The sequence below is a fragment of the Manacus candei genome, unplaced genomic scaffold (genome assembly GCF_025592945.1).
Source record: "Manacus candei isolate 608988 ecotype Guabito, Panama unplaced genomic scaffold, ASM2559294v1 h1tg000005l, whole genome shotgun sequence".
NCBI classification, from domain to species: domain Eukaryota; kingdom Metazoa; phylum Chordata; class Aves; order Passeriformes; family Pipridae; genus Manacus; species Manacus candei.
The window spans coordinates 27245950-27261543 of record NW_026138053.1 but is presented as its reverse complement, the minus strand read 5'-3'; the positions used below and the strand labels follow the sequence as shown (position 1 = coordinate 27261543).

General features: G+C 46.7%; 1 protein-coding gene across 2 annotated transcripts in view; it reads right to left on the bottom strand.

Annotated features, from left to right (window-relative positions):
• Positions 1-15044, bottom strand: part of PLA2G4A (phospholipase A2 group IVA) — a 75913-nt gene extending 60869 nt beyond the window's left edge. For both annotated transcript variants that reach the window (XM_051794134.1, XM_051794144.1), the window contains exon 1: positions 14871-15044. The gene's annotated coding sequence lies outside the window, so the exon portion shown is untranslated. The remainder of the gene's footprint in view (positions 1-14870) is intronic.
• Positions 15045-15594: the final 550 nt, after the last annotated feature.

The window sequence follows — 15594 nt, the reverse complement described above, 5'->3', positions numbered from 1 at the left end:
GGAACATTACAATATCCCTTCATTAATCACTGAATCATTAAGGCTGGGAAAACCCTCCAAGATAATTGAGTCCAACCATTAATCCAGCACAGCCAGGTCCACCAACCCACCACATCTACACATTTTTTGAACACTTCCAGGGACAGTGATTCCACCACTTCCCTGGGCAGCCTGGGCCAGTGCCTGCCCACCCTTTCCTGGCAGCTCTAACAATAGCTTGAGGCTAGAAATCACCCTGGGCTTATTTATTTGTTTTTATCTAAGGAAGTCTGAATAAGAAAGACTTCAGCACTGGAGTAAATGTGCCCAGCCATATCAGTTTTGGAGGAACTGCTGGAATTCAAAGGCAATCCAGAAAAAGGAACAGCAAGTCCTATCCAATCACTGTCATGAACAGGAATTTTTAAAGTCATAAATCAGAAAATACACATTTCCCCTAAGTGCACAGCCAACTACCAACAAGGACCACACTCAATTTGAGAGGATACACAAAACCAAGCTGAGGATACTGCTCTGTCCCTGGAACTAAGAAAACAGGTTAAGCCTGGTTCAAGTTGTTTGTCTTGCATCCTAAAGGCAGAGTTCCAGTTCCCCAGATGATCACTGAACTGGCTTAGACATGAGATCATCCTCTCTTTTCCTATAACCCCCCGCCTCATTTATTTCAACATCTGCAGGAAACGCATCTGGGATGCTGCAAACAACAGCCTCTTTGACTGCAGGGCCGGGATGAATCCCCAAGCGCCACCTGCCCTCCATGTTGGATGAGACAAGGATGGTGCAGACAGACAAAAATGCGATCACGTCATCACCAACTGCCTCCCAAACACACCCACGCTCACCGCGGGGGAAGGACACACGGACAGAGCTCTCAACAGGGACAAAAGGGCCAGGGAGCCTTGATGTGACAGACAAAGCCCAATATCCTGGTTTTCGTACAGCACATCCCACCCCAACTCCTGCTGGTGTTACTCCAAATGGGAACTCTTGCTTTGCTGTCTTGTCAGTCTTCCAGGATGCACTAAACAGAGGCAGGTGCCGAAACCCAGGCATCCAGTGCCATTTCAGACATGTGAGTGCACCTGGCAGACAGACACATATTCATGCCCTTCCAGGAGCCAACATCTGAAGAAGCAGCAGACATCTATGTTTAAGTGACTCGAATACTTACTTATGTCCTTTACATTGGACCTCATTCCTATCAGTTACTTGACCCTGTCATAATTACATTACACCCTCTGCAAGCTCACACTGCATTATCCATGGAGTTTGGGTTAATAGATTCTATACCTAAAAATTTTATTGTGGCAGAGGAATCAAATACAGCACTACCAGAAGGTCCCTGTTACACTCACCAAGAGCCATGAAGAAAGTCTTGAAGAATGTTTGCTTCAAACATCGCAGCAAAGAGAGCTGTGAACCCAAAATTATCTCAACGCTGCTCACATACATTGTCCATCCCACAAAGCCTAATGGAAGAGTCTTCATACCATCTCAGATTATCCTGAGTTGGAAGAGACCCAAAAAGACCATCCAGTCCAGCTCCTGGCCCTGCACAGACACCCCAACAATCCCCCCCATCCCTGAGAGCATTGTCCAAACCCTCCTGGAGCTCTGGCAGCCTTGGGGCTGTGCCCACTGCCCTGGGGAGCCTGGGCAGTGCCAACCACCCTCTGGGGGAAGAACCTTTTCCTGAGATCCAACCTGACCCTGCCCTGGCACAGCTCCAGCCATTCCCTGGGTACTGTTCCTGGTCCCCCCAGAGCAGAGATCAGAGCTGTAGCCCCCGGTGAGCTCTACCCTCAGTCTCCTCTGCTCCAGCTGATATCACTTCAGCTAAATTAAGGGCTGCAGCACAAGCACACACAAAGACCTGCAGTTGAGTTGGAGTTGGAGAGTCCAACCCTTGACAGATGCAGGGGAAGCCTCTGAGCACATCTGCAAGGACACTGATATTACTAACACAGACTGTTTTGTTTCCCTGATATCTGGTGGCATCACATTATCTGTGACTGTGCTGTTCCCAGGGCTGACAGCATTCCTTCCTAAAGGAAAAGCACCTCACAGGCCATGCTGCTGCAGCAACATGAGCATAAATCCTGTGTGGACAGGGCTTGGAACAACCTGGGCTAGTGGAAGGTGTCTTTGCCCACAGCAGCAGGTAGAACTAGATGAGCTTTAACGTTCCTTCCAACTCAAACCATTCTGGGATTCCTGTTGTTTTACTGACGAGTGTCCAAGTTTACGAATTACCACCCCAAACAGCCTCTTGAACAGGCCACAGTTCAGCCTGGTCATGCCATATAGAGACAGCTCCCCTTTTAAGTGCCTAAATCTCACTCTCATCCAAAAATGAACTCTACTTTCATCAGCCCAAGAGTGTTAAATTGTTAGGCCCAGTTTCAGACATCATGAGCACCAAGTGGATAGGTGGATCACTGGTTAAATCAAAAGTCTTTTGGGATCTCAGCTCACTTTCACTTGTGGTGACAGACTGAAATGGAGAGGGGATTATTGCCTGAGGAGACTGCCAACAGCAGAGCTACCGTACAGAAAGAAGTTACACACACATACACACAAAGACTATTACAGGAACATTTTCATTCTCAGTGTTGACCTAATAAATTCCTACAGATAGCTCAGTTTCACAGGATATGTCAAGGCAAAGGACAGGAAGAATAATGGGATTTTCCCAATTCATGCTGAGCATGAGCTTACTCCAGAGTTAGTGTGACCAAGCAGAAAAGCTCTGGAAGTGAGTAAAGCACAACCCAGTATAAATCTCATCACGAGAATACGTCCTCACAACTGTAAGAAAAATCATTAAAAGGAGATTGTTTATATCAACCTGGCCAATTCCTCTTAAAAAAAAAAAAAATCAAATACATGGACAATTTGAAAAATCATAAGTGAATAAGTATGACTCACCAGTACAGTCACTAACGTTCAATCTATTGTGATAAGAGTAAGGGGTACAGAATAAGCTAAGTAATGACTCAGGCTTTTTGTATGAATGTCAGCAGCCATTTATATCAAATCAGATTACAGCATTTTATTTGGTTAGATTGATCCTGTGATTGTATAGCAGAAATAACAAATAATCTGTTTCCACATGACTTTTCCCAGCATCCTGGAAAATCACTGTAATGCTATTTCTTAATTTAGGGCTTCCCACATGAGAAGGAAGGGTTACCTCTGACTCCATGTAGAGCACCCATCACCTCATTTCTATCACAAATGGGAAAGTATTTGCTTTGCTCATGTGCACCCGTGGGTCGAGGCCAATGGTGTGAGGGACAAGGCCAAGTGTCACCCTCGGGTCACAACAACCCATGGAACTCTCCAGGATGGGGCAGAGGGGCTGGAAAGTGCCCAGTGGGAAAGGACTGGGGGTGCTGGTGCCGGGGCTGGACACGATCCCAGGGGTGCCCAGGAAGGCAGGAGCCAATGGCCCCTGGGCTGTGCCAGCCATGGGGTGTCCCAGCCCCAGGGCAGTGCCCTCCCTGTGCCGGGCACGGCTGAGGGACCTCCAGGGCCGTGTCCAGGGCTGGGCCCTCAACAAGGGACACACGGAGGGGCTGGAGTGTGGGCAGGGAAGGGAAGGGAGCTGGGAAGGGGCTGGAGCAGCAGGAGGGGCTGAGGGAGCTGGGGGGGCTCAGCCTGGAGCAAAGGAGGCTCAGGGGGGACCTTCTGGCTCTGCAACCCCCTGACAGGAGGGGGGAGCCGGGGGGGGTCGGGCTCTGCTCCCAGGGAACAAGGGACAGGAGGAGAGGGAACGGCCTCCAGCTGTGCCAGGGGAGGCTCAGGTTGGACACCAGGAGGAATTTCCTCCTGGAAAGGGTGGTGAGGCCTTGGCAGGGGCTGCCCAGGGAGGTTTGGAGTGCCCATCCCTGGAGGTGTCCCAGGAAGGCCTGGCCGTGGCACTCAGTGCTCTGGGCTGGGGACAAGGGGGGCATCGGGCACAGGGGGGACTCGATCTCAGAGGTCTTTTCCAACCTCAATGATTCTATGGGTGGAAGGACGGATTCTGAGCAGAAGAACAAAAAAGCTCAACCTTTGTGCCACATTTTTGAAGGACACTGTGGGGTGAAGCTCAGCAAGGAAATTGAAATCAGCATAAACAGCCAGACAGGAGATTTTAAGATTGGGAAACCACATTTGACTTCCTGCTATAGAGGATGTAATAGATGTAATATATGAAAAGAGAGTCAATCTTTTTTTAAAGATGACCTGTAAGCAATTACTGAAAGTATAGGTGACCCAGCATCAACGGAAGGAGAGCCCCATAAATAACCCAGCTGAAACTCTGGAAAATTTGCAACAATCACTACCAAGGTGCACTTAAATCCTATCTAGTGCTTCAGGCAACTTTACATGCCAAAAGTGAGGAAGACAGAAGTGGCAAAGTAATCAGGCCAGTTCTCTGTTGCAGTCCATGTTACAGAAACCTCCTGGAATAACAGGCAAGGCTTAGTGAGCCAGGGGCATCACTCCCACAATAAACTTGGTTAGGCTGGATTTAGTCCAAGCAGAAAAAAGAAAAAAAAAAACAACCAAAAAACCTTATCTTCCTTCCTGCAAGGAATGGCCTCACCAACAGGGATATTCAAGAGGCTGGAAGTATTTCTGCCTGAATACCCACACCTGTGTCACGTTGGCCATGGAAGTTCCCATTTCCTATCCAGCCAAGTGCTATAGTTTCCCCAGGATCACCAACCACAGGTCTGAGGAAGAGGCAACTGATTCTGGGCACAATGGTTTATGTCACACCAATCCTGCTTACGTAAAGGACAGTTCACAAGAAACACTCACTGCAACAGCCTACAAGAGATTACAAGGAAAAATCTGTCACCATATGTGAATTCACCCTATGGCAAACTCACATAGGTATTGCACAGTGGAACTGAGTAAATTCAAAGGAAAGAGTTCATTTATTCCAAGAATTTATTAAAGAGTTCCTTGACTTAAACTGTTCTCCAGCATCACGTATTACTTCAACTGATGTTGCTTTAGAAATAAAAACCAGTCTTGAATGAGAAAAAAAGTTCAGCTGAGAGATGCCAAGAATATTCTTGAAAATTGCCAATGATCACTATCTTTTTCTCTGGAAACTGAAGAGCACAAGGCAGAGTTCAGATGGCAGAGTCTCAAAATTGGTCAAAAAACCTCAAGCAGTTGATGAGTGGGTCAGGCTCTCCACAGCTAATGTGGGAATCAGCCAGCTGGCTTTTCCAGCAAGAAGGCCAAAAAACAAAGAAGAACATGAAAAATCAGATGAAAGTTCCACAAAAAAAGAAGAATTATTGGATTATAGATCCTGTAAAAACAATTACAGTGTACTACTGAAGTCCACATATTATTTATGTCATTTCAAGATCATCTCTGCAGGTGATTTGTTATATGGCACAGTGCCACTGGGGAAAGCAGATAGAAAAGTGCCCCATATTTCTGTACATTAGGATTTTGGAATTTACTTAGGCCACAAATAAACTTTTAATCAGAGAATCTCGGAATGATTTGGGTTGGAAGGGACCTTAAAGCTCATCCAGTTCCACCCCCTGCCATGGGCAGGGACACCTTCCACCAGCCCAGGTTGCTCCAAGCCCTGTCCAACCTGGCCTTGGACACTCCCAGGGCTGTCTGACAGTTATTTAAGGGTAGTCTTACTTTTGGAAGCCCATCTTAAGGCAGCAGAGAACAAAAGCTCACCCTTCAAGATCCTGGGTGCCCCAGGCTCTCCAAAATGGAAAAACTCCCAACCAGTGGTAGCTTCCAAAGTGTTGCCAAGAATGCACTTATGCAATAATTTCTAAAATTAAATGATACACATCTCTACTGCAACACCTGACTGCACAGAGTTGTTTGTTGAATATATTCCTTTAAAACACAGGTGAAGGGAAGGGAAGCAAAAATCTCCCCTTGCTTTAAATTCTTACCTGGATCTTTGGTAAAACTTTCCACTCTGGGGGGTGCTGGTCAGGAACTGCTGCCTGCCAAAACCTCAGGAATCTCCCTCAAAAAGTCTCCTTGGTGTTGTGGAAAGAACTGTTGCTGAATGTTCTAGAGCACTAGACTAAGCCTCCAGAAGTCTCCCTCACTTGGCCTTAGTTGCAGCAAGGAGCTCAGCCAACTACTAAATATTTCTGGGCCAACGCCTTTTAAAGATTTTATTACAATCATCAGAGTTGAGTTCTTACATATCTTTAACTTTTCCACACCTTCATTCCTTCTTCTGCTTCCCTGCTGTAAAATAGGAATGGGCTTAAAGGAGAAACTTCAGGGAAAATATTAGAATAAGCTTTTATTTGAGCATTATAGCACCAAGGTTGTGGGTTTGATCCCCACATGGGCCATTCACGTAAGAGTTGGACTCACTGATCCTTGCGGGTCCGTTCCAACTCAGAATATTCTGTGATTCTGTGTATTTATATTTTTGGGGGGAAGAAACATGCATGCAAAGCTGCCTGACGTGTTCAGGCTTCAACAGCAGGTGACAGTCCTTCTGCATTACAGTTATGCAGTGGTTTCACACTAAAACCACCCACAAAAATAGCTAAAAACACAAAGAGCTGCTAAAATTAACAGCTAGCTCCTAGTCAGGTAAGGCACGTCCACAACGAAATTTAGCTGAAAGTGAGGCAAATATTTCCGTTAAATATCTTTTTGATTATTTTTCGATTAGTCTCATATTTCTCAGGATTTCCTGCCCCTTCAGCTGTCACATCAGGGCTGGAGGAAGGGCTGCACACACGCGGTGTTTCATCATCTCCCACTCGTCGGGTCTGCACAACATGACTCAACATTACAACTTTCACGTCCTCGCTCGACATACGAGCCCTGCTCACCGTCTGCAGTGAAGGGACAACTGGGCAGCACTTCCTTTGGGCTCCATGAGCATAACACAGAGCTGTGACTCAAGGGAATTAGTGTGGACTTTCTAGTAAAAGCAGTCATGAGCAAACTTCTGGCGCTGACATTTTTCAGTCTCTTTGAACGCTGCGAGTAAAATTTATATGGAAATATTTTATGGCTACTGCCAAGCTGGAGTCTAAGTAACATAAATATATCTTTTACACACAAGGACACAGACAAAGGCAAATACAGACATGCCTGAGACATATTTTTGAGGGGAGAGATTCAGTGACAAACACTATGAAAGATTTTGCAAGTACAAATAACTTTATAATCAACTGATTTAATAAATCAACTGCCCAACGCATTTCCTGTGGTTGGACACCTTTGTAGCACAAAGTACATCCATGCCAGTGGTCTTTTGTCCTGTATCTAAGCCCCAGGCAAAGCCAGAGAGCCTGGAGCAAAGCCCACCTGGCCCCACACAGTCTCCCTTGGCCAAGGAAACGTTCATCCCGGGATCTGAGGTCTTACAAAGCATCCCAGACTGGTTTGGGTTGGAAAGGACCTTAATACCAGTTCCGCTCACCTTCCACTAGAGCAGGCTGGTCCAAGCCCAGTCCCACCTTGCCTTGGACATTTTCAGGGATGGGCAGCCACAACCTTTCAGGAGGAAGAAGCTCCTGAGTTACCAGCTTGCTTTTGAAGCCAAGCTTAAGTTGGCAAAGCATTTACTCAGGGGTTTTGATTTTCTGTCCAAAGTCGGTGAGGCTTTGCTGGCCTCCCCCAGCTGGAGAGGGCAAACAGCCCACTGCCTTGCTGCTCAGAGACAACCCGAGGGAGGGGCACACCACTGTCCCTTCCTGAGCTTCCTCTTTCAGTGCCACGGCTCTCACAACTTCTCTGCAGCTCTGCCATCCCTGCCCAGCCAAGAACTTCCTGCTCCTGCTCTTTTCCTGGGGCTTGACTTTTCCATTCCAGCACTTCAGCTGAGATCAGAGTAACAAACACCCGCAGTAACTCCGAGCTGTGGCACCAGCTCTGCTGATCAGCTCTGCTGATTTGGGAAGCAAGCTTTGAACTGGGTGACACTTCGTTTTTAAACAACTACCTTAAGTGCTACTGTAACCAACCCAGCCAAGCCCTGAAAGGATGAGGGGAAGGACCTAAGCTGCTATGAACCCATCCACAACATTCCCAACTAAGGCTCTGGAGAGGGTTAAAACTGACAATAACATTTTCATACAATTATTGGAAAATTTTCCCTTTATCATAAGAAAAAAATAATTTTTTCTTTACTGCAATCTGATACTACCAGTTCCAAGATATTAATTACATCCATGGTTACACAAAGCAAACCCAACCCACAGAACTAACAAAAAAGCAGTAGCTTCTGGGTACCCAAACCTTCAGGAATGTGATACAACCTCAGTCACTAAGGAGCTGCAAAAGATGACCTCAGAAGTAAAAGGGCAGCAATCAAAGTCATGAAGAAACTCCAAATTTACATAAGAGCTTTGCAAAATAAGAGACATAAGGGGGACTTTCGTGAAGATTGGTTGAGAAAACTTCGGTGAACTATGACCACTGTAACTATGAACTCTTACCAAACTATCTGGAAGTTCTTCTAATTCAACTATTTCTTAAGCCACCAAGGGTTTACTGTCTCTCCTGTCAACTCAAAGTCTCTCTCAGCATATTAAGACACCCGCTGATGTGCCAGCTCTGTGGTGAAAGGGAAATGACTGACACATTACAGGGCACAGATTACACAGTGGAGGTGTTCAAGCACTTTTTAACAACAAATGTCAACTTAGCAAAGCACAAAGTTGTCATACAAGAATTACACTGGTTTTAACAAAGGTGAAATTAAATCAAAACAACCACTAAGTTATCTGTATAGGCCCCCTCAGCTAGGAAAGAATAACTTCCACCTGCTCACACCATTCATTTCAGATGGTGATTTTGATTCAGATTTAACTTAATGCCCAGAAAGAAGTCATTTCATATCATAAAATCCCAGAATGGTTTGGGTGGGAAGGGACCTTAAAGCTCATCCAGTGCCACCCCCTGCCACGGGCAGGGACACCTTCCACCAGCCCAGGTTGCTCCAAGACCCGTCCAACCTGGCCTTGGACACTTCCAGGGATCCAGGGCAGCCACAGCTTCTCTGGGCAACCTGTGCCAGGGCCTCCCCACCCTCACAGCCAGGAATTCCTTCCTAATATCCCATCTAATTCTCTCTATATCAAAAACACCCTTATAAAAATTTAACCTACATTCACTAGGCCAAAGTGGAGTTGAAGAGCTCATTGGATTAATAAATTTGGGAGTCTTGGAAAAAAAGGAATTGAAGGATAAAAAGCAAAATAACACTTGGAAGTATGTCCTCACTGAATATAATCACTTACTTACCAGTAAAGTCTGTGTGGACATGTGCTATTCCCAGTGGAAAACTCCAGGAAAATGTCAGATGTTGGCAGATTTTGCCATTAGTAACTGCCAGCACAGGCTTCACAGCAGCTCCCTACAGGAACCTTACATTGCCTTGGAAAAGGAGTGAGTCTGAGTATCATCACTGAACACAACCCATAAAAATACATTGGATGTAAGGAAAGCCAGGATTTGCTTCCGAGCATCCTCCTCTTAGATGTTGTACCAGCTACTGTTCTCATCTGCCTCCAGGTTTTTCCCTGGCACTGCCTTTGATTCACAGTTGGTTACTTGGAAAAACTACTTTTTCTTTGTAAGATAACAATCCAGAACCACAAGGATTGTGAAAACTTAGCAGAGTCCTGCCTTTATCAGAAGGAGTGCTGTGGTTAGGAACTCATCACCTATCCTCCTTGGATTCAAACAACAGCACTATAAGAACAGTTAGGTTTGTATTTTACCAAAAATGCCTAGGTCAAGAGACGACCATTGTGGCAGATATTTATTTAGGTACACATCCATATTTATGAAATTAAAGAGCAGAAGAATGCCTGAAGAGTGCATTTTCTTTTACAAATCTCCACTACAGTCTATTTCTAAAAGGCAGAAGACAAGAGGAACAAGCAGAAAGTTTCTAATTAGTTACATACCCCAGGGCTACAATCACCTTCTCCCCAAAATGTAGTTTTATGTTTTTCCTACAGGGTCAGGCAGCAGCTGCTGATTTTGCATGGAGCTCCAGTTTTGCATGTGGAGTCCAAAGGTCCAGTTTTTGGGAGGGAACATGCAAAGTGATGGTCCAGGTCACAGCCAGAGCTGCTCCATGTTCAGTACAATTATCCACAGGTCTTGTTTGTTTTCCTGCTGACATGAACAGGTTTTGGGATGGGCCACAATGAAATCTCTACTTGGGGGCATTTATTTTTAGCATCCATTTGACAATGTAGCAAGTTAAATGCACGAGAAATGCAGTTCTAGGAGTTAAACCCCTATTTATAATCTCTACCCTTGAGACACAAGGGAGGGGGGTGGAAATAAACCAAAAAATAATTCCACAGTTTAATAGAAATATCTGGCCTTGTAGTTTAGTAGTCTGGTCAATGCCATGGACCAGACAGGATGAGACAGCCTGTACATGTGCATCCAATTATTATTCCACATCTCCATCTACCACAACATTCTACCTGTCAGTCTTGTCCATCGTGCATGTTTTATAAAATGCAGTTCCTCAGGGGCTGGGACTATCCAGTTATCACAGGAAATACACACTTCTACAGACCTTAAAGTATGATCTCTGTGTGTGCACAAATGAACATACAACCTTCTAATCTCGGTAAATGTAAAAGGATAATTCATTATGAAAGTGCACATTCCTACAGATCTTAGCTAAGGATATAAGCACTGATAATAACAGTATGAGAAGTTTTGCTGATTTATGTTGAGATCATTCTAAGGAAAACATCAGATAAATATCAAAGATGAGTCAGTTCAATGGCTTTACTATCAGGTAACCACAAAAAAACCCCACAGATGTGAGTGAGACAAATCAAATATAGTTCTGAACTTGCGTACATGGAAGCTCTTGACCCTGCACTTTCTGTCTCCTCCCTAAATATCCATATTTAAGGAAGCTGGAAAGATGGAAAGACAAGGATTTTTGCTTGCAGGTTACTTTATATTTTGAAAAATACGCCTGAAAAATAACTTTGTTCTCAGCAGACACAAGCAGCACTGGATCCTTCTCTCCAGGCTCTAGGATGCACCCTTAGCAGAGCTACCACTCATCTGGAAGAAGATTAAACATCACAATTTATAAATTTAAATTAAGTGCAAAGAGAGCTGTGCAGCCTGGCCAGCAGCTCAGTGTGCTCAGAGACACACCACAGGTAGGATCCACCTCACTTAACTGTGACACCAACCTCACAAGAGTCTGCACCTTGCAGACAGCAAGGGGCACTCCCAGCACATCCTTTCTGGGGCCTGGTGGGTTATCTGTGTAAAATCACATTGATTTTATCATGGAGGCACCTGTTTTCCCTCCAGGGATTACTTGAAGAGTCAGGAACACTCACACACTGACTCCTACTCTGGGTGTGTTGTCAGCCCAGATCCCAAAATCATCCATCACTACACGGCATTCCCAGCACGCAGCACGAGCTGAGGTGGAAAGTGTCACGTCAGCAACCTGCTTTCTGGGAAAGGAAAACACCCTGGGAGTAAAACTGCAGTGTCTGTGTTCCCTGGCACACCTGCCAGCTGAGACAGGACCAGCACAGTTTTAAGGTGAACACAGGTTATTATGGGCATTAGAGAAAGTGAATAAAATCTGTACATCTATCAATATATGTCTGATATGTCTCCTTGCCAACACTGAGGTCTTATTTTTTACAGACACTGTGTCATTCTATACAGTATCACAGAATTCCAGACTGGTTGGGGTTGGAAGGGGCCTCAAAGCCCATCTCCACCCCCTGCCATGGGCAGGGACACCTTCCACTAGCCCAGGTTGCTCCAAGCCCCGTCCAACCTGGCCTTGGACACTTCCACAATATGTTCACACTGTCCATAAAATCTCACTTGCAGTATTGCCACAGGGTTTTCCATTTTTAAAAATTAGGCTAAAGTCGAAGTGTTCACTAGTTCCTTCCCCACAATCTGTTTAAAAAATAAAAGAAAAAGAATACTGGGGGGTTCTTGGTGCTTTGTTTGCTCCTTTTTGGGGGACCACTTTCCCCTGTCCTAGAGATCACCTCCTGTCCCTGCCCAGGGCCTGAGTAACTCTGCTCCAGACGTTGACACACAGGCTACTGGAAATTGGTACAGTCAGGAAACTTGGATCATCTGAGGTAAACAGTAAATGAAAACCCTCAGGAAGTCTGAATACCAAGCTGGTGAGGGGCTGCTTTTTTTTTTTTTTTTTAAAGAAAGAATTCTTTTGAAAGTATTCTGTTACTACATCACATTATTATAACCTAGGGCAGTGATGAGATAATTTCCATTACCAAGGCAGGTTCTGGGATTTGTTTTTCAGACTACTGAGGAAGACAGTTATATCACTGAGGCATAGCAAACACAGACAGGAGGGTTCATCACCTCACAGCAAGATCCTGCTGCCCCCATCCATGAAATCAAAAAGAAATCCTTCCACAAATTATGTGGAGTTTCTGTTTAGAAAGAGATACATGAAACAAAAACAGACCAGCTGTAATCTCAACTTAAAAGTGTGTCATGACTGGCTTTACCTTAGTGAAAGGACTTGGTTTTATTGCTTAAATCTTCCCCAGACTGTAAGGTACCAATATTTTTGACATGTACTTGCCCATTAATGTCAAACAATTAGTCAAGAATTCAGTTTTGCTCCATCAAGGTCACTCCCCTTCCTCTGAAGGATACAGAGACTTAGATCCACAGCAGTAGCTTGTATCAGGTGAAGAATAAAATGTTTTGGTTTGAAATTTGAATTTCATTTCCCATCTCTCAACTCCATCTGTTAACCATAGTCCATACCATCCTCTCAGCTTTTATCTCCTGAGCCAGAAAGTTTCCATGGAAAACCAAGTAATTGCTCATGTTTTGTAGTAATTTTTTCATACACTTGAACCTCTAGGTACAAGCAGGAGACCCCTCCTTCTCTGGCTGCTGCATGAGCCTCTCTCCGGTATTTTCCAGCCCAAGCCATTGAATCAACTTAATTCCATTTGAATTCACAGTTCCCAAGTCTTCAGAAGAGTACCAGTTCCACTGCCAATGCTGTCCCCTCCCAACTTCTACAGCTCCAGTTCCACTGCCAGTGCTGTCCCCTTCCAACCCACATGGAATTCAGCAAAGTTGCCACATCCCTGAATACTGCACATCAATTAAAACACCCAAACAGAGCCATTCCTATTATTCCTGAGGCAATGTGCACCTGGCACTGGATTCAGTCCCTTGGCAAGGGAGAGCAGAGTTTATCCAAAACATCAGTGAAGTTGCTCAATGGCTTTGCAGGAACTCCTCTGAGGGAAATACTCAGGGCTCAACCCCATTCTTGTTATTTTTCCCCTTTGTGTGATGAAAATTCATGAACTGAAGGGAAAAGCTAAGACAGAACCAGGTTGGTTGAAATATTTCCTATTCTAGTTGGTTCAGGTCAGCTGGCAAAAGTAACCTATTCAAAGTGGCATGGAAATTACGCTTCTGATAACTACGTTCAATGAAACACTCAAGTTAAAATGAAACCTTAGTGACGTAGCAGCACTAAATAAGTTTCCTTTTTTTTTCCCCTTTGTTTTTGGCTTTTTGTTTAATTCTTCTAAGAAAAACAAGTCATAAACAGTGCTCAGTGTCAAGAGTCAAACTGGTGTTTTTTTCCAGTGCAGATGAACTGGCCATACAGGAGGAGATTAAATTCAAGCATAAATCACTATTTGCATTTTTCTTGTGTTATGGATCCCTGCCATAAGGGAACAAGAGAGTGCAGAGAGGTGGGCAGGGATAACATGGAGATTTGAAGAGACAACAGTGGTAGAGGAGCACTTTACACTGTATATTAAAAACTTCCTTGTTAACAGAAAGAAAATAAAATATACACATTAGTTTTAAGTTCACTGTTTCTCTCTGGAATTCTTAGCAGGCTGAACAACCCTTGGTAACCACAAAGAAGCTGACCCCATGTATCAATGGTTTCGTGCACTGAGGTGCACAAGAACATCTTTCTGCAGGAACATCTACTGCAGATACAAGTCGTACCACAGCACTGCTCCTCCCTTGGGATTGGGATTGCAGACAGGAGCCTGCGAGGAGCCTCCACGTGGGCAGGGTCACTCTCAACAGTTCAGGTGGCCCGAGGGATTTTCCCCAAAGGAAAGGCACAAAGTGCCTACGGACAAGCCCTGCACAGCTCCACAGGGGTCAACAGCTCCGGGTCACACCAGCTCAACCCAGCGTCAGCCCCAGGGAAGGGACAAAACTAGTGCAAACCCTGAGCTACTGGGGGAGCACCAGCACAGGAACTGGTCCTACCACGGAGACAGCGGCTTCTCCGGGTGATACAGCAGGGCTGGGGAGAGGTCAGACAGGACAGCAAATTAACCTCTACCTGTAATGGTCACTTCGGTGCCAAACAGGCACAGATAACCCCACGAAAACCAGTGTCCAAGGCCAGGCTGGACGGGCCTTGGAGCAGCCCGGGCTAGTGGAAGGTGTCCCTGCCCAGGGCACGGGGTGGAACGAGGTGGACCTTTAAGGTCCCTCCCAACCCAGACCACCGTGCGATTCCAGCCCGTGAGCAGACTCCGTAACTACGGACCCCTGCCGGAGTCACCGCCAGCAACTCTCACCGGCACTTCTGTGCCCTCAGACCCAAGGCAAAGCCGCTGCCAGAGCCGTTTTGCGAAACTCTGCCTGCCTTGCCCCGTTTCCCCCCCGCTGTCCCCGCACCCCAGCGCCGGGCGGGGGGAGCCCGCGGGGCCGGGCAGGGACCGGAGCGCCGGGACCCCGCTCGGGCACACGAGCGCTGTGCCGCCCGCGCCCCGCCACCCCCTCGCTGTGCGGCACGGACCCCGCGGGGCTCCGTTCCCCCGGCCCCGCTCCCGCCCCGCGCTTACGGCTGCCGGGTCCGGCGGGCTCGCTCCGGGCTCCGCGCTGGGCTCGTCCCGCTCCGGTCCCGCTCCCGCTCCGCCGCGGGCGGCTCCGCGCTCCGGGCGGGAGGTGCCGCGCGGCCACCGCCTCTTAAGGAGGATCGAGGCGCCCGCCCGGGGACAGCGGCCGTGGGGGAGCAGCTGTGGGGCGATGGCGGCTGATGAAGGCCCGCGTCCTGCAGCTGGGGGGCTGAGGGGCTGAAGGGCCACAGCGGCTGAGGGGCTGAAGGGCCGCGTCCCTCTCGGGACGGCGCCGAGGGCAGCGGAGAGAGCCCCGAGGGCGCGGGCGGCCTTAAGGGCTTGGCCGTGAGGTGAGGGGCGGGCGGCAGAAAGTGATAATAAATTAACGGAGTTTGCGTTAAAATCACTCCCGTTTGAAACATCCACACCTGTCGGGGGATCCCGGCTGTGGCTTTGCCCGCCGCGAGGTGCTGGACTCATCAGGTGTGACACGCACGGTCTATAAATACCTGATTAACAACACCTGCGTGTATCATGCACAACACTTTCACTTGCAAACTCTTCGTTTTGAAAGGAGGAATGATAAAACAGTGGTAGCTGTTTCAGCAGAAGGCAACAGCCTATGAAGCTCTGCCAGCTCCGCCAAGGTGTAGCTTGGTCTTTTAGTTTTCCTTTGGTCCCTTTTTAATCTAAGAGGTGAATTTTTAAGTCAGATTTTTTGGGGTGTGTG